Here is a 24,862-nt window from a genome sequence, read left to right on the forward strand (position 1 = left end):
CGCGTTGAGCATTTTCACTGAGAGGATGGGAGGTAGCCATTGACAACGATGAAACCCTACATACAGCTTGCCATGGAAGGAGTCTTGCGTGCTTGAAGAAGAAGACAGTAGGAAAGCAGAGATTCAAAAGATAGAGCATCTCCAAAACCTCAACCTGTTCTCCATTACTGCAAAACAAGTACTTATTTCATGTTCTTTTACTTTTTACAATCAACCCTGATAATTATTGATATCCTGACTAAGAGTTACAAGATAACCATAGCTTGCTTCAAACCGACAATCTCCGTGGAATCGACCTTTACTCACGTAAGGTATTACTTGGATGACCCAGTGCACTTGCTGGTTAGTTGTGTGGAATTGCAAAAGTGTGATTGCAATTTCGTGCACCAAGTTTTTGGCGCCGTTGCCGGGGATTGTTCGAGTTTGGACAACTGACGGTTTATCTTGTTGCTTAGATTAGGTCTGTTTTATTTTTGTTGGTTTAGAGTCTTTTATTTGAGTTTAGTTTCATATTTTAAGTTTGATGTCAATTGAATGCTTTTGTTTTCTTTTAATTTTTCGAATTTGCATGTTCTTAGTCCTTTCTTAATCCTTAAAAATTCTAAGTTTGGTGTCTTCTTTGTGTTTTCCTTTAAATTTTTGAAAATTTTTGTTTGATTTTCTAAAAATTTGTTCTTGGTGTTCATCTTGACATCCAAAGTTTTCTTGTTTGTTCTCTTTGTTTTGATCTAAAATTTCTAAGTTTAGTATCTTTTTGTTGTTTTTCTCTTTCCTCATTAAAATTTAAAAATCAAAAAAATATCCTTTCCTTATTTTACTCATAATTTTCGAAATTTTGCATTAAATTAGTCAAAGATTTTCAAAATCATATCTTTTTTTTAGTCAAGTCAAAATTCTAATTTCAAAAAATTGATCTTTTCAAATCTTTTTCAAAAAAAAATCAAATCTTCTTCAAAATAATTTTCAATCATATCTTTTTAATTGATTACTTAATTTAGTTTTCAATTTGCTTTGATTTTATTCTCTTTTGGTTTTCGAATTCTTATTTTATTTTCCATTTATTTTATTTCATTATTTTCGGTTATTTAAAAAAAACAATTTTACTTTACTTGTGAATCCATATCATATTCCCTTTCTCCATCATGGACCTAAGTGGAATTGAGCAGTCCAGAAGGACTCTGGGGTTATATGCTAACCCCATTACAGCTGCATATGGGAGTAGCATCTGTATACCTCCCATTAAAGCAAGCAGCTTTGAGCTAAATCCTCAACTCATTATCATGGTGCAGCAAAATTGCCAGTATTCCGGTCTTCCACAGGAAGAACCTACTGAGTTTCTGGCACAATTCTTACAAATTACTGACACAGTACATGATAAAGAGGTGGATCAGGATGTCTACAGACTATTACTGTTTCCATTTGCTGTAAAAGATCAAGCCAAGAGGTGGTTGAATAACCAACCTACAGCAAGCATAAAGACATGGAGACAGTTATCAGACAAATTCCTGAATCAATTTTACCCTCCAAAAAGGATGACACAGCTAAGGCTGGACATCCAAGGCTTTAAACAAGAGGATAATGAATCCCTTTATAATGCCTGGGAAAGGTATAGAGGTATGCTAAGAAAATGCCCCTCTGAAATATTTTCAGAGTGGGTACAGTTAGACATCTTCTACTATGGGCTTACAGAAAAAGCTCAGATGTCTCTAGACCACTCAGCTGGTGGATCTATACATATGAGGAAGACGATTGAAGAGGCTCAAGAGCTCATAGATACTGTTGCTAGAAATCAACATCTATACTCAAGCAATGAGTCCTCTACAAAAGAAGAAGCTATGGCAGTAACTACTGATCCTAATCCTCAAGAACAGATTGTTGAGCTTAATCAATAATTACTCCTTATGACAAAACAATTAGCAGAATTTAAAGAGATGCTCCAAGACACTAAAAATGCTAACAAGAATATGGAAGCACAATTGAATCAGACAAGACAGCAACTATCTAAACAGATAACAGAAGAATGCCAAGCTGTTAAATTAAGGAGTGGGAAGACATTGAATGTATCAACTCAAAGCAGTAGAAAGCTAAGAAAGGAACAACTGACAGAGGATGACCAACCAACTACCCAAAATCCCTCTGAGGACAGTAAGAGCCCAGAGAGGAATGATTCTGGCGTTCAAATGCCAGAAAAGGGTAAGAAAGTGGCGTTAAACGCCCAATGGTAGCCAATCCTGGCGTTCAAATGCCAGAAAAGGGTTGCAATCTGGCGTTAAACGCCCAAAAAGCACCCAATCCTGGCGTTCAAACGCCACAAAGGGGTCAGACACTTGCAAGTGCTGATAACAACCCCCTTAAGCAGGCTTCTCCAACCACTTCTGTAGGAAATAAACCTGCAGTAACTAAGGTTGAAGAATATAAAGCCAAGATGCCTTATCCTCAGAAACTCCGCCAATCGAAACAGGATAAACAATTTGCCCACTTTGCAGATTATCTCAGGACTCTTGAGATGAAAATCCCATTTGCAGAGGCACTTGAGCAAATACCCTCTTATGCTAAGTTCATGAAAGAGATCTTAAGTCATAAGAAGGATTGGAGAGAAACTGAAAAAGTTTTTCTCACTGAAGAATGCAGTGCAGTCATTCTGAAAAGCTTACCAGAGAAGCTTAAAGATCCAGGAAGCTTTCTAATACCATGCACATTAGAAGGTGCTTGTACCAAGACAGCTCTATGTGACCTTGGGGCAAGTATCAACCTAATCCCTGCATCCACTATCAGAAAGCTCGGCTTGACAGAAGAGGTCAAACTAACCCGAATATGTCTTCAACTTGCTGATGGCTCCATTAAATACCCATCAGGCATAATTGAGGACATGATTGTCAAGGTTGGGACATTCGCTTTTCCCACTAACTTTGTAGTGCTGGAAATGGAAGAGCACAAGAGTGCAACCCTCATTCTAGGAAGACCCTTCCTAGCAACTGGACGAACTCTCATTGATGTCCAAAAAGGGGAAGTAACCCTAAGAGTCAATGAGGATGAGTTCAAGTTAAATGTTGTCAAAGCTATGCAGCATCCAGACACATCAAATGATTGCATGAGCGCTGACATTATTAACTCTTTGGTGGAGGAGATCAATATGACTGAAAGTCTCGAATCAGAGCTAGAGGACATCTTTAAAGATGTTCAGCCTGATCTAGAGGAACTAAAGAAAATAAAAGAAATTCTGAAAATTCCTCAGGAAGAAGATAAGCCTCCTAAACCCGAGCTCAAACCACTACCACCATCCCTGAAATATGCATTTCTGGGAGAAGGTGACACTTTTCCAGTGATCATAAGCTCTGCTTTAAATCCACAGGAAGAGGAAGCACTAATTCAAGTGCTAAGGACACACAAGACAGCTCTTGCGTGGTCCATAAGTGATCTTAAGGGCATTAGCCCAGCAAGATACATGCACAAGATCCTATTGGAGGATGATGCTAAGCCAGTGGTTCAACCACAAAGGCGGCTAAATCCAGCCATGAAGGAGGTGGTGCAGAAAGAGGTCACTAAGTTACTAGAGGCTGGGATTATTTATCCTATTTCTGATAGCCCCTGGGTTAGCCCTGTCCACGTTGTCCCCAAAAAGGGAGGCATGACAGTGGTTCATAATGAAAAGAATGAACTGGTTCCTACAAGAACAGTTACAGGGTGGCGTATGTGTATTGACTACAGAAGGCTTAATACAGCCACCAGGAAGGATCATTTTCCTTTACCATTCATAGACCATATGCTAGAGAGACTGGCAGGTCATGAATATTACTGCTTTTTGGATGGCTATTCAGGTTACAACCAAATTGCAGTAGATCCTTAGGACCAAGAGAAAACAGCATTTACATGTCCTTCTGGAGTATTTGCCTACAGAAGGATGCCTTTTGGTCTGTGCAATGCACCTGCAACCTTTCAGAGGTGCATGCTCTCTATCTTCTCAGATATGGTAGAGAAATTTCTGGAAGTCTTCATGGATGACTTTTCAGTATTTGAAGACTCATTCAGCTCCTGCCTTAACCATCTAGCACTTGTTCTGAAAAGATGCCAAGAGACCAACCTAGTTTTAAACTGGGAAAAATGTCACTTTATGGTGACTGAAGGGATTGTCCTTGGGCATAAAATTTCAAACAAGGGAATAGAGGTAGATCAAGCTAAAGTTGAAGTAATTGAAAAATTACCACCACCTACCAATGTTAAGGCAATCAGAAGCTTTCTAGGGCATGCAGGATTCTACAGAAGGTTTATAAAGGATTTTTCAAAAATTGCCAAACCTCTGAGTAATCTGCTAGCTGCTGACATGCCATTTATCTTTGATAAGGAGTGTCTGCAGGCGTTTGAGACTCTGAAAGCTAAGCTGGTCACAGCACCAGTCATCTCTGCACCAAACTGGACATTACCATTTGAACTAATGTGTGATGCCAGTGACCATGCCATTGGTGCAGTATTGGGACAAAGGCATGGTAAGCTTCTGCAGGTCATTTATTATGGCAGCCGTATTCTAAATGATGCACAGAAGAACTACACAACCACAGAAAAGGAGTTACTTGCAGTGGTTTATGCCATTGACAAGTTCAGATCTTATTTAGTAGGATCAAAAGTGATTGTGTACACTGACCATGCTGCTCTTAAATATCTACTCACAAAGCAGGATTCAAAATCCAGGCTCATAAGATGGGTGTTGCTTCTGCAAGAGTTTGATATAGAAATAAGAGACAGAAAAGGGACAGAGAATCAAGTAGCTGATCACCTGTCCCGGATAGAACCAGTAGCAGGAGCATCCTTCCCTCCTACTGAGATCTCTGAAACCTTTCTGGATGAGCAATTATTTGCTATTCAGGAAGCTCCGTGGCTTGCAGACAGTGCAAACTATAAGACTCAAGGTTCTCCTTCTGTAACCATGGAAAGGAAGCATGAAGAGCTTCTCTCGAAACAGAGTCAAACAGAGCCCCCACAGTCAAACTCTAAGTTTGGTGTTGGGAGGCCACAACCAACTTCTATGTTTGGTGTTGAACCCCCACATTCAAACTCTAAGTTTGGTGTTGGGGGGTTCCAACATGGCTCTGAGTATCCGTGAGGCTCCATGAGAGCCCACTATCAAGCTACTGACATTAAAGAAGCGCTTGTTGGGAGGCAACCCAATGTTATATTTACCTATTCTCCTTTGTTATTTTATGTTTTCTATAGGTTGATGATCATGGAAAGTCACAAAATCAATTGAAAAAGCAGAAACAGAATGAAAAATAGAAAGAAAAATAGCACACCCTGGAGGAAAACTTGCTGGCATTTAAACGCCAGTAAGGGCAGCAAATGGGCGTTTAACGCCCAATCTGGCACCATTCTGGGCGTTTAACGCCAGAAAGGGGCACCAGACTGGCGTTAAACGCCAGGAATGGGCACCAAGCTGGCGTTAAACGCCAGGAATGGGCACCAAGCTGGCGTTAAACGCCAGAAATGGGCACCAGCCCGGCGTTTAACGCCAGGATTGGCAGAAGGAGCATTTTTGCTCGCCACTTGGTGCAGGGATGAATTATCCTTGACACCTCAGGATATGTGGACCCCACAGGATCCCCACCTACCCCACCACTCTCTCTCTTCTTTCTTCTTTTGCTCGAGGACGAGCAAACCTTCTAAGTTTGGTGTGGTAAAAGCGTTGTTTTTTGTTTCTCCATAACCATTTATGGCACCTAAGGCCGGAGAAACCTCTAGAAAGAGGAAAGGGAAGGCAAAAGCTTCCACCTCCGAGCCATGGGAGATGGAGAGATTCATCTCAAGGGATGCACTTTCCTCCACAAAACTATTGGGAGCAAATCAATACCTCCCTAGGAGAATTGAGTTCCAACATGGGACAACTAAGGGTGGAGCACTAAGAACATTCCATCCTCCTCCATGAAATTAAAGAAGATCATAGAATCATGAGAGAGGAGCAACAAAGGCAAGGAAGAGACATTGAGGAGCTCAAGCACTCCATAAGATCTTCAAGAGGAAGAACAAGCCGCCATCACTAGGGTGGACCCGTTCTTTAATCTCCTTGTTCTTTATTTTCTATTTTTCGAATTTTTATGCTTATGTTTATCTATGTTTGTGTCTTATTACATGATCATTAGTATCTTAGTGTCTATGCCTTAAAGCTATGAATGTCCTATGAATCCATCACCTTTCTTAAATGAAAAATATTTTTATTACAAAAGAACAAGAATTACAGGATTTCGAATTTATCTCTAAAACTAGTTGAATTAGTTTGATGTGGTGACAATACTTTTTGTTTTCTGAATGAATGCTTGAACAGTGCATATGTCTTTTGAATTTGTTGTTTAAAGAATGTTAAATTTGTTGGCTCTTGAAAGAATGATGGAAAAGGAGAAATTTTATTGAGGATCTAAAAAAAACATCAAATTGATTCTTGAAGCAAGAAAAAGCAAAAAAAAACTAAAAATAAAAAAAAGAAAAAAAAGAAGAGAAGAAGAAAAAGCCAATAGCCCTTTAAACCAAAAGGCAAGGGTAGAAATAAAAAGTGATCCAAGACAAAAAGAGTGTGCTTAAGAACCCTAGACACCTCTAATTGGGGACTCTAGCAAAGCTGAGTCACAATCTAAAAAGGTTCACCCAGTCATGTGTCTGTGGCATGTATGTATCCGGTGGTAATACTGGAAGACAGAGTGCTTTGGGCCACAGCCAAGACTCATAAAGTAGCTATGTTCAAGAATCATCATACTTAACTAGGAGAATCAATAACACTATCTGAATTCTGAGTTCCTATAGATGCCAATCATTCTAAACTTCAAAGGATAAAGTGAGATGCCAAAACTGTTCAGAAGCAAAAAGCTACTAGTCCCGTTCATCTAATTGGAGCTAAGTTTCATTGATATTTTAGAGTCTATAGTATGTTCTCTTCTTTTTATCCTATTTGATTTTCAGTTGCTTGGGGACAAGCAACAATTTAAGTTTGGTGTTGTGATGAGCGAATAATTTATACGCTTTTTGGCATTGTTTCTAGTATGTTTTTAGTATATTTTAGTTAGTTTTTATTATATTTTTATTAGTTTTTAGTTAAAATTCACTTTTCTAGACTTTACTATGAGTTTGTGTGTTTTTCTGAGATTTAAGGTATTTTCTGGCTGAAATTGAGGGTCCTGAGCAAAAATCTGATTCAGAGGCTGAAAAGGACTGCAGATTCTGTTGGATTCTGACCTCCCTGCACTCGAAGTGGATTTTCTGGAGCTACAGAAGCCCAATTGGCGCGCTCTCAATGGCGTGGGAAAGTAGACATCTTGGGCTTTCCAGAAATGTATAATAGTCCATACTTTGCCCGAGATTTGATGGCCCAAACCGGCATTGCAAATCAGCTTCAGAATTCCCAGCGTTTAACGCCGGAACTGGCATAAAAATTGGAGTTAAACGCCCAAACTGGCATAAAAGCTGGCGTTTAACTCCAGAAAAAGTCTCTACACATGAAAGCTTCAATGCTCAGCCCAAGCACACACTAAGTGGACCCCGGAAGTGGATTTTTACGTCATTTACTCATTTGTGTATACCCTAGGTTACTAGTTCACTATTAATAGGATCTTTTGACATTGTATCTACACCTCATGACACATTACACGTTTCTTATTGTATCTTCTACGGCATGAGTCTCTAAACCTCATGGTTGGGGATGAGGAGCTCTGCTGTGTCTTGATGGATTAATGCAATTACTACTGTTTTTCATTCAATCACGCTTGCTTCTATTCTAAGATATCACTTGTTCCTCAACTGGATGAATGTGATGATCCGTGACACTCATCATCATTCTCGCCTATGAACGTGTGCCTGACAACCACCTCCGTTCTACTTTAGATTGAGTGAATATCTCTTGGATTCCTTAATCGGAATCTTCGTGGTATAAGCTAGAATTGATGGCGGCATTCAAGAGAATCCGGAAGGTCTAAACTTTGTCTGTGGTATTCTGAGTATGATTCAAGGATTGAATGACTGTGACGAGTTTCAAACTCCTGAAAGCTGGGCGTTAGTGACAGACGCAAAAGAATCACTGGATTCTATTCCAACCTGATTGAGAACCGACAGATGATTAGCTGTGCTGTGACAGAGCGCGTTGAACATTTTCACTGAGAGGATGGGAGGTAGCCATTGACAACGGTGAAACCCTACATACAGCTTGCCATGGAAGGAGTCTTGCGTGCTTGAAGAAGAAGACAGTAGGAAAGCAGAGATTTAGAAGATAGAGCATCTCCAAAACCTCAACCTGTTCTCCATTACTGCAAAACAAGTACTTATTTCATGTTCTTTTACTTTTTACAATCAACCCTGATAATTATTGATATCCTGACTAAGAGTTACAAGATAACCGTAGCTTGCTTCAAACCGACAATCTCCATGGGATCGACCCTTACTCACGTAAGGTATTACTTGGACGACCCAGTGCACTTGCTGGTTAGTTGTGCGGAATTGCAAAAGTGTGATTGCAATTTCGTACACCAAGCAACCCAAGAGTAAAAGTGTTTTGATTAAAAACTAAAAAGTTGCTAGAAAGCAACTGCAAGTGTCAAGGAACAACCCAAAAGATTAAAATAAAAAGAGGTTAAAAGGTCCACAGGTCGGACCATATTAACACATAATCAAGAGAACAATAAAAGAGAGTCACAAAGGGTCCAGCATCGCTCCTTTCGCCACGTCCTGAGGAGCAGGAGGAATGACTGAGATCGGGACGGCTTCGATAACACCATCAGGGCCATTCAAGATCTCCACATTGGGATCGGCCTCAGGTCGGGATGGCCCAACAGAAGGAGCTTTGGTAGGAGGCTCCGGGGCAGGGGTTTCATCGTCATCAGGGGTTGCCATGATCTTACCATCTTCAACAACATTATCCATACCAAACAAGGTAAGATCGGCATCAGGAGCAAGAACCCAAACCTGAGCTTTCAAATTTTCATACAGAGCGATGATACCATTCACTATGTGGCCTTGAAGCTTGGCGTAATCATCATAAGAAGACTGGAGTTTCTCTTTAACGTCCAGAAGCTCACCATAAGTCCGGGTGTAGCTCTCCTTGGCCTTTTTCGCCATATCCTCAGCCAAGTTAACAGCCGCCTCCGCTGTAGTAGCTGGAGCCTTCTCCCTCTCTACAGCAAGCTCCAACCCGACATTCTTCGCCTCTAACTCAAGCCTCAACCCCTCCACTCTATCATAATCAGCCTTGGCCTTCTCAAGAAAAGCACTAGTAGCATGGATAGGAGACTTCTTGAAATCCCCAGACAAAGTAGCACTGAGATTGGCCATCCAAATACTATTGCTGGATATAAAGTCAAGGTGGTGGAGAATGGACACATCATCAGTCAGAACGAAAACATGAGGGGCGATATGCTCCGCAGCAAAGGCCACGCCGTCGAAGTCCTTGTCATTAACATCATAAGTATCCGCAGTCCTCGGCCTCTTAGGAGAAGGACCAGATGAAGAAGGGGAAGAGGCAGCACCAAAAGTCACTAAAGGCGGATCAGTAGAGGCCATCCGCACCCAAGGGGTCGGGATGACCTTCGTCGGACCCTGAGGACCAGAATCTGGCTTCATCGGCAGGACCTGGGAAGAACCCTCCCCGGACATCTTCTTTTGAATATTCTGGGTGGCCACCATTTTCTTGGTCTTCCTGAGGACCTTCATTGAATCAGAGCTGGCAACCATCTCTAAAAAAAGGGAAATCACAGAAACAAGTCACATAATGGACAAAGGGCAAACAAAAAGCAATAAATTTCTTTTGGGAAGTTGAGCATGATCTCCTAAAAACCTCTTTGTGTCCAAATGAGGAGGCTCCCCCCAGTGCTCCTCCAAAACACCCACAAAGGCCTTCTCTACCTCATCTAGACTCTCCCATGAATACTTAAGAACTACAGGCTCTTCCAAAGGGGAAAGGTGGGCTCCTTATTCTCATTAAGAAAAAAGGGGTGAACGCCATCTATTGCCCTAACCTTAAAGTAGAAATGCATAAAATCGTGAAAGAAGTCATCAAAAATAGAAAACACCTTTCTCCCCTGGGTAGCCCGGAAGAAGATCCAAGAAGCCTTCTTCTTAGCCACCCCCGGTTTGGTCAGCCCGAACAAATAAAGAAACAAACTAAGGGAAGCTCGGACACCCAACTCCTGGCACAGTAGCTAAAAAATTTTCATAAAAGTCCAGGAGTTAGGATGGAGTTGGGAAGGGTCAAGGTTGCAGTTCCAAAGCAGGTCGGTTTCTAACTCAGTAAAGGGAAGAGTAATACCCAATTTAGTAAAAAAGTAGTCATAAGCATAAAAGAAGGGATGCTCTGCCCGACTTAAGGGAGGGAAACTAACCCTCTCCTCGGGGTCGGACGACACCAGCTCATAATCCTTCTCATCTTCCCTATTCCCAAAAACCCTATGAAACCTCGTAAATTTTTTTGCAATATTCTGGATCCGCTATAGTGACACACCCTAGCACTACGGAATCTAACCAGTCAGCCATACCAGGAGTAACCTTTGTGGACATCTCAACAATATTTCTACGAGAAGATATAGAAACTACACCTACAGCAAGAAAATGAAAGGGGCATCACTACCAAGCAACTCGGCCAAGAATCAGAAAACGAAAAAATAACCAGCAAACAACAAAGTACGGCAGCGAAAAGGGCGCCCCAAGGTTCGTAAAAGCAAAGTTTACCACTGAAACCCAGCGGCACCCTTTGGAGGCAATGTAGATATAGAAACGCAAAGAAATCAAAGAAAATCAAAACCCTAGCCCATTCAGCAAATAAGAAAAGTGCAAAATAAAAAAGCTTCAACCTTTTTCAAAAAAGGAAGAGAGATCAAAACTTTCAAACAGAAGCATGCAACAGAAGCAAAATAACAAGCAGAAGAATCATGACCAGGAAAAAGAATGTGAAATGCACGAAACAGAGTACCAACCTATGATCGAAAAGGAGTAGTAACAATGGATGCACAGCAAAACACGAACGATCCACAAAAATGTCTCAAAAGCTTCAGAGAAGAAGAAAAGCTTGGGCCAAATCAAAACAGAAAGAGAAACTTTCTCCAGAAGAGCAAAGAAAAAGAGAGGGCAGATAGAAACAAAGAAACTGAAGGGAAGCAAAACCCCTTTGATTTCAAACAAAATGCAAAGAGGGAAAAAAATGGCAAAATGAACAAAAGCTCAATCAATAGGCCTTAAAAGCGCTTGCATAATCCCAAAGAACTAATGCCCTCGAAAACAATACAGCAATTAAAGAGCAAAAGCAAAAACGCTTTGTGTTTTGAAACAATATTAAAAACGCAATGAAACAACAGCACCTCGGGTACGGTCAACAAGAACGTGCTTTAGCCCGACCTCTCCTGGAGAAGGTTGAAGCTCAAAAACGAGCACAATCCTGAGAAAAGGTCGGAACTTAAGCAGGGGCACTGTTCATACAATGGTCCAGTTATTGGGACGGACCAGGCCGAAGACAAAGGGACCGACCTCATAGAAGGTTGGCCCACTACCGACCTCTCCACAAAGAGCTCGGAAAATCGCCATAAAGGCCCAAAGAGGCCCAAAATAGAGAACCACTGCCTACTCGAAAGGCAGCTTGCCAAAGATATGATCTCACCTGCAAAAGATAAGATAAGTTAACAAACTTATCTCAAGGAAGGTCATCCAACACTACTAAAAATACACTGGAGCACCCAGGTATAACTCATACTCCAATTCTATGTAAAAAACCTGCTTAAAGCCCATACTGACTTAAGCATCGGAGTCTCTTGTAGGTACCACCACCCCCCAGTGTTCAAAGACTAAGCAACACCTCCCGCTCCAACAAGTCGGACACGGTAGCCTCGACCAGACCAGAAGATCTCGTCCGAGATCAACCTCCCTGTTTCAGGTAACCCTCAAAATAGATAGGCTTGCCTTGAGCATCCCTTTTCCATTGAGCTCCTTCCACCCAGATGTTTGAAAGGACTTGGTCTAGCCTCTGATCGAAATTGACGCTTCTAGTGTAAGGGTATGGGTCTCCTTGCATTAATGGCAGTTGGAGCGCCAACCTTACACTTTCTAGGCTGAAATCCAAGAGACGCTCTCGAACCATGGTGCGCCAATTTTTGGGATGCTGGTTCACACTAGAGTCATGCTCTTTCGTGTCCCAAGCATTGACATAAAAACTCTTGCACTATTAAGATCCCAACTTTCGTGATAAGATTGGTCAGAACTTCCGAACCTCTTCTTCGGATTTCTTATTGGTTCTCCGGGTACTCATTCTTTTTTATCCAAAAAGGGACTTCAGGAATTACCCTTTTCTTTGCCACTACTTCATAGATGTGGTCTTGATGAGCCTTGGTGAGGAATCTCTCCCTTTTCCAAGATTCGGAAGCGGAGGCAATGGCCTTTCCTTTCCTCTTTCTAGAGGTTTCCCCAGACTTTGGTGCCATACTTAGGGATGGTAAAAGTCAAAAAGCAAAGCTTTTGCAACACCAAACTTAAGAACTTTGCTCGACCTCAAGCAAATATGAACAAAAGAGAAGAAGAGAGTAGAAGAAGAAGAGAATAGTGGAGATAGAGGGAGAGAGGGATTCGGCCAAGTAGGGGTTGGTGTGTATGAGGTGTGTGTTTGAATGGTTGTAGGAATGGTTATTTATAAGGGTGGGTTAGGGTTGGGTTTCAGTCATTAGAGGGGAATATGGGTGGGAAAGTTTGAATTTGAAGTGGGTGTGGTTGGTGAGAATTGATGGATGGAAGTGATGAAGAGTTTTCGGAAGAGAAAAAGGTGATGTGGATGTGATTGGTTGAGGGTATATGGGGAAGAGTGTGTGGGGAAAAGGGAAATTGGGAGAGAAAAGAAGATGGGGTAGGTGGAGATTCTGTGGGACCCACTGGTCCTGAGAGACTAGGAAATTCGAATTCACTACCCCTTGTGGGCGTTGAATGCCCAGCCTCTGCTCCCTGGCTAGCGTTCAACACCAGCTTCCTACTCCCTCTTGGGCATTGAATGCCCCTTAGGGTCTCCCTTCATGGCGTTTAACACCAGGTCTCTGCTCCTTATACGGCGTTGAATGCCCAGAATGATCCCATTCTGGCGTTCAAAGCTAGCACAGCTGCTCCCTCTTGGGCATTGAACGCCCACACTTCTCCTTGTGTGGCGTTCAATGGCAGCTTTCTTACCCTTATGGGGCGTTGAACGCCCCACACTTCTCCTTGTCTGGCGTTTAACGCCATCAAAGGGATCACCCCAGGATGTTCTGTTTCCATCTTTGAATGTCTCTGTCTCTGTTCTGACCATTGCACATAATCACAAACTTTAAAAAGGAAATAAATATGAAAATAACTTAATTTAACTTGAATAGAAATAAACTCAAAGAAAGAAAAACAGAAATACTTTAATCATGATTGGATTGCGTCCCAACAAGCGCTTCTTTACCATCACTAGCTTGACAGAAAACTCCTTTATAGAGGTAGTTAGTCATGGAGGAATAAATCCTCACTCCTCAATGGGAGCTTCCTTCCTGTTCTCTCATGGATCAGCTTAATGTGTTCAAGAGACAAGATCCTGTTCACTACATGAGGCAAGACTGGGCTTGTAGGGAATACTACCCTCATCCCTAGTGAGAAGTCTTTAGTAGGGATGTTTTTGTTTTTCCAGCCCCTAGGCATCTTCCTTTTGGGGCCTTCCTCCTTGGTGGATAGTGTACATCCAACACCAAACTTATGTTTGATCTTAGGAGGGATTAAATTGGTTTCAATCAAGGGGGAGGCTTAGATACTGAGTGCTGTATGCAAGTACCTCCCTTGTCAGGAGGTAGTGGAGGTTTAAAACCCTTGAACAACCTCATTGCTATTTTCCTCTCTCAACATCTATCAGGCCTCTTTTAGTGGCCAAGAATGGTTTTCCTGGAATGATGGAGTCCATTGTATCCTCTCCCATGTTAGAGATTGCAAGGAAGGAGAGCTCTCCAACCTTTACCAGTACGTTCTCCGCTAGCCCATGTGATTGCCTTAAACACTGGTCAGCCAATTACAGGTGATCCTTGTTGGCTGTGCTTCTTGTGTTCCCAGCTTCTTCATCACGGATGGAGGTATCAGATTTAAACTTATGCCAAGATCATACAGGGCTCTATCAAAAGTGATCTTTCCAATAGTACATAGAATCTGAAAGTTCTGTGTCTGGCATCTTCCTTTGTAGCTCATTCTAATTAGTTTACTGTACTTCTCAATAAGTACCTCTAATTCATCTCCCTCTAAGGCCACTTTTTCAGGGGGTAAGCTCCTTATGAGTGTAGAAGAGAGAGACCTTTGCTCTAAAACTTTAATAGTAGGAGTATTGATTTGCAGTTTCTTAGAGACTTCCAAGAATTGTGAGTGCTACTCATCTTTGGTCTCATTTTGCTCTTCTTGAGGATGTGATACTTCAGGCTCTCTTCCCATAATAGGAAAATGTAACAAGGTGCTTTCAGCCTCTGGTGGAGCCTTTTCCTCTTTTAGTTCCTCAACATTGTGTATCACTTTAGACTCAGTCTCCACTTCTTAAGCTTCTATCCAAACTGGAGTCTCCTCAGTTGAGTATAAGTATTGATTATTGACAACCATCTCATTGAGTTCATCTGCCTTTTTGAATGTCATTTTCCAAGGGTGCAGAGAGTCACCTGTAGAGTGATTCAAGAACCTCTTGGCCATCTCAGAGAGACCTTCATTGAAGATCCTGCGCCAACATGCGAACATGTCAGGGGGCAATTCCCGATCATCTGCTTGTACTTCTCCCAAGCATCATAGAGGGATTCTCCCTCTTTTTGTCTGAAGGTCTGAATGTCTGTCATTAGCTTGGTCCATTTCTGCAAGGAGGAGAACCTGTTCAGGAATTTGTTAACAGACTTATCCCAAGTGTTCACACTTCCTCTGGGTTCCTAAATCCACCATAACCTTGCTTGATCAGTCAGAGCCAATGGAAACAGTATTTTCTTGGAGACTTCAAGCTCCATTCCATTAGTCTCTACAGTGTCACAGAACTGCAGGAAGTCAGAGATGAATTTATTGGGGTCTTCTTGTGAGTGTCCATGAAACTAGAACTATTGCTGCATTAGTGGTAGCACGAATCCTTACACCTTTGCACTGTTGTACCAGCAAGTGCACTGGGTTATCAAAGTAATACCTGAGCGAGTCAGTGTCGATCCCACGAGGATTGAGGTTTGAAGCAATCTATGGTTATCCTACAGGACTTAGTCAGGCAGATGAAAGAGTAGTAGATGTTGGTATGTTATTTTTAATTGCACAAGAGAAAAGGGAATAAATAAACAGGATAATTAGAACTCAGAAGTCGTGTAAAGTATGAAAAGAGAATAATTAAGGGTTGGAGTTGCTTTCTTTCTGAATTAATTCTAGTAGTACTGTCTTCTCTGCTTGTGAGTGATCTCTTCTATGGCAGGCTATATATGATCAACGCCATGGGCCGTGTTCATTGATCTCCTCTACTACAGATTGAATGCCATTGGCCGTGGTCATCCAATCTGATGAAGGGTGAAGCGCTAGCAAGTCATTTTCCTGGCGATCCTACTCGAAATGCCACAGACAAGGTCGAAACTTCCGGATCAGAGAACATTGCTTCTTTAGATTCTAGCCTATACCACAGAGACCCTTATCTCCCCGAAAATTGGCTAAACTGGTGTCTTGAGAAGTCCCCAACGAAGTCGTGGATTAACCGACTCAGATATGCATAAACATATTTGTTGGCTCGTGCTTTCCAGTCACGTATTCACACAAACCCAAGTAGACACGAGTGTTTGTCAGGCACGTTCATCTTAATGTGATGAACAAAGCTAATTTGTCAGATCATCCTATTTACCATGATGTAGATCCGATATACATCTTAGAAACAAATCAAATATGGATCGTAGAAGAAATAGTAATACTTTTATTAATTCATAGGACTGAGCAGGGCTCCTCCCTTTAACCTAGGAGGTTTAGAAACTCATACTGAGGTAAAATACAATGATAAACGTGTATGATGATAAAAGTGAAGTAAAAGTTTCTTGAATAACATGAAGTAAATCCCTTAAATACTAAACTAATGACTAGTAAGGGTAAAATAGCCTTTTAAGTGCTAAATCCACTTTTAGGTCCCACTTGGTGAGTGTTTGGGCTAAGCTTTGATGAGATCCACGTGCTATGAGGCTTTTTGGATGGGGAATGCCAGCTAAGGAGTCCTCTCTGGGCGTTCGAACATTGGGCTCTGCTCCTTGGGCACTGGACGCCAGAAAGGGGGTAGGAAGCTGGCGTTGGCTGCTAGTTTTGGGCCTTCTAATGTGAAACAAAGTATGGACTATTATACATTTTTGAAAAGCTCTATAAGTTATCCTTCCATAGTCGTTCAGAATGCTCCATTTGTACTTTTGTAGCTCCAGAAAATTTCTTCCGAGTGCAAAGAGGTCAGATCTCGACAGCATCTGCAGTGCTTTCTCTGTCTCTGAAATAGACTTCTGCTTCGGCTCCTCAAATTCAGCTAGAAAATACCTGAAATGGTACAAAAACACACAAACTCAAAATGGAATCTAAAAATGTGAATTTAACACTAAAACCTATAAAAACTTAATAAAAACTAAATAAAACCTATTAAAAACTACACAAAAACAATGCCAAAAAGCGTATACAATATCCGCTCATCACAACACCAAACTTAAATTTTTGCTTGTCCCCAAGCAACTAAAAATAAAATAGGATGAAAAGACAATACGGATGCAATAAATCTCTGAGTTTCCAATGAAGCTCAATTTCAATTAGATGAGCGGGACTTAGTAGCTTTTTGCTTCTCAATAGTCTTAGCATCTCACTATCCATTGAAAATCAAAATGGCTGGCATTTTTAGGAACTTAGAATCCAGATGATATTATTGATTCTCTTAGTTTAGCTCTTTTTGATTCTTGAACATAGCTTTCAGTGTCTTGGCCGTGACCTTAAGCACCTTATTTTCCAGTATTACCACCGGATACAATAAAGCCACAGACACTTTAACTGGGTGAACCTTTTCAAAGTGTGACTCAACTTTGCTAGCGTCCCCAGATAGAGGTGTCCAGAGTTATTAAGCACACTCTTTTTTCTTTGGATCATGACTTTAACCGCTCAGTCTCAAGCTTTTCACTTGACACCTTCACGCCACAAGCACATGGTTAGGGACAGCTTGGTTAAGCCGCTTAGGCCAGGATTTTATTTCTTTAGGCCCTCCTATCCACTGATGCTCAAAGACTTAAGACCCTTTTCTACCCTTGCCTTTTGGTTTAAAGGGTTATTGGCTTTTTCAATCTGCCCTCCTTTTCCTGCATTTTTGGGCAGTAATGGATATTTCTGATTTTTATTTCTTTCTTTTTTTTTCATGCAAGATTTTTCTTTTTGCTACTTTTTCTTGCTTCAAGAATCGAATTTTGGATTTTTGATATCATCAATAATATTTTTCTTTTTTCTTCATTCTTTCAAGAGCCAGCATCATAAAATTAAACTTTAAATATGCACTGTTTATTCATGCATTCAGAAATTAAAGCAATGCCACCACATCAAAATAATTTAACTATTCTTTATTGGAAAACTCGAAAATTCATCCATCTTTATTTTTTCCAAAAAAATCTACTATTTTATTCATGTTTAGTGATGTTAATAGGAATAATTTATAGCTAATTGGAAAAATAAAAATTAATTAATTACTACTAATGCTTATGTAATCCTAAAAACTAAAGACATAAAATAAAAATTGAGATTTAATTACTACTAGTGATCATGCAACTCTAAATTAAGATAGAAATACGTGAGACAAAAAAATAGGAATTAGAATATCCACAGAGTTGAAACTCAACAACCATCAGCTTGGGGGATGTTGTTTTCTTCAGGCTGTGGGATGCATGGCTCTTCAACTTGAGGGGTCTTAGGCTCTTCAAGAGAGAGCTTCTGGCGCTTCAACTTCTCAATTTCACACTCTTGCTTCTCTTACTCCTTGATTAGTTTGCAAATCATGCTAGTCTGATCTTTCTACTCCTTTCTGAGCTAATCCAACATGCTCTGTAAGTGAATTACAGACACCTTTAGCTGTACCCAGTATTCTATTGGAGGGATCTCTTAGGAAAGTTTGGGTTCCTTCCTCTTTAGGTTATCATCTTCGATTTTGGAGCTCTCCATCACCTACTTGATGATTATTTTTTCCACTGGAATAAAGTTGTCCACTTGGGTCAGAACCTTAGCCTCTTGGCATAGGTGAAAGATGAAATTTGGATAAGCTAGCATGGCGCTAGTGGAATCTCTATTTGATAGCTTGTAAATCTCACGGGGGATTATTTGGTGGACTTGCACCTCATTCCCCATCATGATGCAGTGAATCATTACTGCTCTTTCAATATTGACTTCAGATCGGTTACTTGTGGGGAGTATAGAACGTCCAATGAAGTCTAGCCATCCTCTAGCAACAGGCTTGAGGTTCGCCCTTTTCAGCTGGCATGGCTCCCCTTTGGTATTTTCAATCGATTGGGTTTCAGGCAGGCATATGTCCTCTAGAACTTGATCCAGCTTTAGGTTGGCTACAACCCTCCTGTTGTATGACTCACGGTCATCCTTTTGCAGAAGTAGTTTGAAGACCCCTCTCACCCTGTCCAGGTGAAAGTACATGATCTTCCCTCTAACCATGGTGCGAAAGGTATAGATGGATGTTCCATCTTTCTTTTGCTTTTCTGTCATCCACAAATTTGCATAGAATTCTCGGATCATGTTGTATCCAATATTTAATTCGGGATTACTTAGAATCTCCCAGCCTCTCCTTCGAATCTGCTCTTGGATCTCCAGGTATTCTTCTTCTCCAAGGTTGAATCCCATTTCAGGGATGGTGCACAAAATTGTTATCACCAGGCATGGCTCCAAGAACTTGGTGAACAATACCATGATTCACACGTCTCTTCACAACTTCGCACAGCTGACCAGCAAGTGCACTGGGTCGTCCAAGTAATACCTTACGTGAGTAAGGGTCGATCCCACGGAGATTGTCGGCTTGAAGCAAGCTATGCTCATCTTGTAAATCTCAGTCAGGCGGATTCAGATGGTTATAGAGTTTTGATAATTAAAAGATAAATAAACACAAAATAAAGATAGAGATACTTATGTAATTCATTAGTGAGAATTTCAGATAAGCGTATGAAGATGCGTTATTCCTTCTAAATCTCTGCTTTCCTACTGTCTTCATTCAATCATTCATACTCCTTTCCATGGCTAGGTTTATTTTGGGGATTACCGTTGTCAATGGCTACCTCCCGTCCTCTCAGTGAAAATGGTCCTCTACGGTTTCTGTTCTCGGATGAAAAATACCAGGCACAGCTACCGCATGGCTAATCAGCTGTTAGTTCTCGATCGTGTCGGAATAAGATCCAATGATCCTTTTGCATCTGTCACTACACCCCACAGTCGCGAGTTTGAAGCTCGTCACAGTCATCCATTCCCATATCCTACTCGGAATACCACAGACAAGGTTTAGACTTTCCGGATCTCAGGAATGCTGCCAATTGATTCTAGCCTATACCACGAAGGTTCTAATCTCAGATTCAGATGCCCCATTGTCAAAGGGGAGTCGATGTGAATCGTTGACTAGAAACCCAAGAGATATACACTCAAGCGATTGCAGATAGAACGAAAGTGGTTGTCAGGCACGCGTTCCTGAGTGAAAATTGTGATGAGTGTCACGGATTATCACATTCATCAGGTTGAAGTGCGAGTGAACATATTAGAATAAGAATAAGCTTGAATTGACTAGAAGAACAATAGTACTTTGCATTAACACTCGAGGAACAACAGAGCTCCACACCTTAATCTATGGTGTATAGAAACTCCACCGATGGAAATACATAAGTGATAATGGTGTTCATTGGTTCCGGCCCCAGAGAGGGAACCAGAATAACCAAGACCTGTAATACAATGAGAAAAAGTAATATTTATACTAAAACTAGTAGCTAGGGTTTACATAGATAAGTAAATGATGCAGAAATCCACTTTCGGGCCCACTTGGTGTGTGCTTGGGCTGAGCATTGAAGCTTTCATGTGTAGAGACGTTTCTTTGGAGTTAAACGCCAGCTTTGGTGCCAGATTACATCATCAAAACTCGTGAAAAGTATGGACTATTATACATTGCTGGAAAGCCCAGGTTGTCTACTTTCCAACGCAATTGAGAACGTGCCAATTGGGCTTTTGTAGCTCCAGAAACTCCATTTCGAGTGCAGGGAGGTCAGAATCCAACAGCATCTGTAGTCCTTTTTCAGCCTCTGAATCAGATTTTTGCTCAGGTCCTTCAATTTCAGCTAGAATATACCTGAAATCACAGAAAAATACACAAAATCATAGTAAAGTCCAGAAATGTGATTTTTGATTAAAAAATAATAATTATTTACTAAAAACTAACTAAATCATACTAAAACAAGGGGGTGGGGAGTGTAAGGCACGACAGGGCATCCTTTCTGATTAACGCCCAGAATGCGACTTGTGCGTACGCGCAAGGAAGTGGGCATACGCACACTGAGGAAAACAAGGGGTATGCACACGCACAGACGTGTGCGAGTGCTGCCAACAGAAGGGTACAAGCTAGTGTACGGACGCACGAGGCTGTGCGCGCGCATAGGGGGCAACTTTTTTTCGAGAAAAAGGTGAGTTGTGCATGCACACAAGTGTGTGCGTACACACAGAGGGGAAAAAGGGTAGGGTGCACACACACAAGCTGGTGCGGGCACCCTGGACAGAAGGGGTGATAAGGGGTGTGCGTACTGACAGGTCTATGCGTACGCACAGATGATGAAAAATGAGGAAGTACGCACAGAGCTCTATTTCTGCAACAATTTTAATGCCTCTAAGGCACCAAACATTACTTCTGAAATAGTTTTTCAAGCCCCAAAACATTTTAAAACCCCAAAGACATGTTATTCAAAAACACATGATCAAAACTAAAATGCAACTAAATTAAACTAAGCAAGATAAGCAATTATTCAAGAAACAAAAGCTAAAAGAGAGAAAGAGATAGAAAGATATTACCATGGTGGGGTGTCTCCCACTTAAAACTTTAGTTTAAAGTCCTTAAGTTAGACTTTTGGTTGAAGCTCACATCAAGGAGGCTTGTGCCTCCATCCATCCATGAGTTGCCAACCATGCTTGCTCTTCAAAAATCTTCCGGGATCCCAAACAAAGTACATCGAGCTCTCAAGAGACCTTAAGCAAGCAATCAGGACCTAAGATAGTTGGTTGTAGAGTTGTATGCCCAGATTCCACACTTTAGTTTCCCACTCATCCCCTTGTCGATCTTTGCTCTTGCACTCGGATGAACAACCTCCCAAATCACCTTTAAAGCACCCAAATAAATCTTGGAATCCTCCTAGTTGAAGCTTGCACCACTTATACCTTGAATTCCTTTGGCAACCAACACCGATGTCTTCATTGCTGAACACTCCAAGAATGATCTTAAGTTGTTGATCCGTTTCCAATATGGCAAATGATGTGGGCCTATGAAGTTCATTGGGGATATTGTTACCCACTCAAATTGCCCTTGGAATGGAATTTCTCTTGTAGACTCCACTTCTTGGTTGTCAACTCCTTCCTCACCAAACTCTTCCCACTCTACCCCATCACTTAAGTCATATTTTGGAGGTTGTGTGAAATCCACATCAACCTCCTCTCCATATCCAATGGGGGGAAGTTCATCAAGATTATTGAGGGGATTGACCAATGTGGACAAAAGATCATCAATGATGGAATCCACATCTTCGTCAATCTCCCACAATTCTCCCTTTACCTCTTTTGGTGCGCTCATCTCTCCTTCCTCCTCATCTTGTTGCGATTCAAACCTTAGATCCCCTTCTTCCATTTGAGATTCCAAGTTCTCCTCTTCACTACATGGTGCACGAAATTGTGATCTCTAACAATGGCGCTCAACTTGGTATGCGCGTTTATAACTCAGCACTTTCTTCACAACTTCGCACAACTAACCAGCAAGTGCACTGGGTCGTCCAAGTAATAAACCTTACATGAGTAAGGGTCGATCCCACGGAGATTGTTGGTATGAAGCAAGCTATGGTCATCTTGTAAATCTCAGTTAGGCTGATTCAAATGGTTATGGAGTTTTCGAATAATAATAATAAATAAACAAAAAATAAAAATAGAAATACTTATCTAAATCATTGGTAAGAATTTCAGATAAGTGTATGGAGATGCTTTGTCCCTGTTGGATCTTTGCTTTCCTACTGCCTTCCTTCAATCCTTCTTACTCCTTTTCATGGCAAGCTGTATGTAGGGAATCACCGTTGTCAATGGCTACATCCCATCCTCTCAGTGAAAAAGGTCCAAATGCTCTTGTCATAGCACGGCTAATCATCTGTTAGTTCTCGATCATGCCGAAATAGAATCCATTGATTCTTTTGCGTTTGTCATCACGCCCAACAATTGCGAGTTTGAAGCTCGTCACAGTCATTCAATCCCTGAATCCTACTCAGAATACCATAGACAAGGTTTAGACTTTCCGAATTCTCATGAATGCCGCCATCAATTCTAGCTTATACCACGAAGATTCTGAAATACCTTCAATTCATTCAAAGCAGTAAAATCTAATATGGAAATTATTCATAAGCCAATTGGGCAACAGGAAAATCCAAATTATTTATATCAATAAAAGACAGCAATCATCAATCTGAAATATCTCAAATAACATTAATTAAGAAAATCAATCTAAACATGGAACATTGAAAATAAATAAAAATAGAGAACCTGGGATTGAGAGTCACTCCTAAAACTAAGAGAAGTCCTAATCCTAAGAGAGAGAGAGGAGAGAACCTCTCTCTCTAAAACTACATCTAAAACATGAAAAGTGAATTATAAGTACATAAATATGAATACATGCATTCCCCCACTTTATAGCCTCTAATCTGTGTGTTCTAGGCTGAAAACTGGGTCAAAATCAGCCCAGAAGTCACTTCCAGCGCTTTCTGTTCCGTACAGGTTGCGGAAAAGTGACGCGGCCGCATGGCCCACGCGGCCGCGCGGGTTGCATTCCTGCCAGGTCACGCGTCCGCGTGACTCACGCGTTCGCGTTGCCTGGCGTCGAGAAAGCTATGGCAAATTATATATCAAATCGAAACCCCGGACGTTAGCTTTCCAACGCAACTGGAACCGCGTCATTTGGACCTCTGTAGCTAAAGTTATAGTCGTTTGAGTGCGAAGAAGTCAGGCTGGATAGCTTAGCAGTTTCTCCAACTTCCTGTATTCCTTCCACTTTTGCATGCTTCCTTTCCATCCTCCAAGCCATTCCTGTCCTATAATATCTGAAAACACTTAACACACATATCAAGGCATCTAATGGTGATAAGAGAGGATTAATAATAAGCAAATATAAGTCCAAAGAAGCATGTTTTCAATCAAAGCACATAATTAGGAAGGGAAATGTAAAACATGCAAATAGTATGAATAAGTGGGTAAAGAGTTGATAAAATCCACTCAATTGAGTACAAGATAAACCGTAAAATATGGGTTTATCAGGTCCTCAATAGGGAGCTCCTTCTTGCTTGAGAGACATCCCATGAGGTCTTCCTCATTGGGATTCACATCCTCTCCTTCCTCCTTAGGTTCGGCCATGTTGATTATGTCTATGGCCTTGCACTCTCTTTTTGGATTCTCTTCAGTATTGCTTGGGAGAGTACTAGGAGGAGTTTCAGTGACTTTCTTACTCAGCTGGCCCACTTGTGCCTCCAAATTTCTGATGGAGGACCTAGTTTCACTCATGAAACTTAAAGTGGCCTTAGACAGATCAGAGACTAAGTTTGCTAAATTAGAGGTGCTCTGCTCAGAATTCTCTGTCTGTTGCTGAGAAGATGATGGATAAGGCTTGCTATTGCTGAGCCTATTTCTTCCACCATTATTAAAGCCTTGTTGAGGCTTTTGTTGATCCTTCCATGAGAAATTTGGATGATTTCTCCATGATGAATTATAGGTGTTTTCATAAGGTTCACCCATGTAGTTTACCTCTGCTATTGTAGGGTTCTCAGGATCATAAGCTTCTTCTTTAGAAGATGCCTCTTTAGTACTGTTGGATGCATTTTGCCATCCATTCAGACTTTGAGAAATCATGTTGACTTGTTGAGTCAACATTTTGTTCTTGAGCCAATATGGCATTTAGAGCATCAATTTCAAGAACTCCCTACTTTGTGAGGCATCCCATTATTCACGAAATTTCTCTCAGAAGTGTACATGAACTGGTTATTTGCAACCATGTCAATAAGTTCTTGAGCTTCTGCAGGCGTTTTCTTTAGGTGAATGGATCCACCTGCAGAATGGTCCAATGACATCTTGGAGAACTCAGATAGACCATAATAGAATATATTTAGAATGGTCCACTCTGAAAGCATGTCAGAAGGACACCTTTTGGTCATCTGCTTGTATCTTTCCCAAGCTTCATAGAGGGATTCACCATCTTTTTGTTTGAAAGTCTGAACATCCACTCTAAGCTTGCTCAGCTTTTGAGGAGGAAAGAACTTAGCCAAGAAGGCCACGACCAGCTTATCCCAGGAGTCCAGGCTATCTTTAGGTTGTGAATCCAACCATATTCTAGCTCTGTCTCTTACATCAAAGGGGAAAAGCATGAGCCTGTAGACTTCAGGATCTACTCCATTAGTCTTAACAGTCTCACAGATCTGCAAAAACTTAGTTAAAAACTGGTAGGGATCTTCTGATGGAAGTCCATGGAACTTGCAGTTCTGTCGCAGTAGAGCAACTAGTTGAGGTTTCAACTCAAAATTGTTTTCTCCAACGGCAGAGATTGAGATGCTTCTTCCATCAAATTTGGAAGTAGGTGTAGTATAGTCACCAAGCATCCTCCTTACATTAT

General features: G+C 41.2%; 1 non-coding gene across 1 annotated transcript; it reads left to right on the forward strand.

The window, feature by feature from the left end:
* Nucleotides 1-24,377: 24,377 nt before the first annotated feature.
* LOC112704409 (small nucleolar RNA R71) lies at nucleotides 24,378-24,485 on the forward strand. The gene has a single exon (XR_003155035.1). It is a non-coding gene; the product is annotated as a small nucleolar RNA R71 (small nucleolar RNA).
* Nucleotides 24,486-24,862: the final 377 nt, after the last annotated feature.

Source organism: Arachis hypogaea, chromosome 7 (genome assembly GCF_003086295.3).
Source record: "Arachis hypogaea cultivar Tifrunner chromosome 7, arahy.Tifrunner.gnm2.J5K5, whole genome shotgun sequence".
Lineage (NCBI taxonomy): Eukaryota > Viridiplantae > Streptophyta > Magnoliopsida > Fabales > Fabaceae > Arachis > Arachis hypogaea.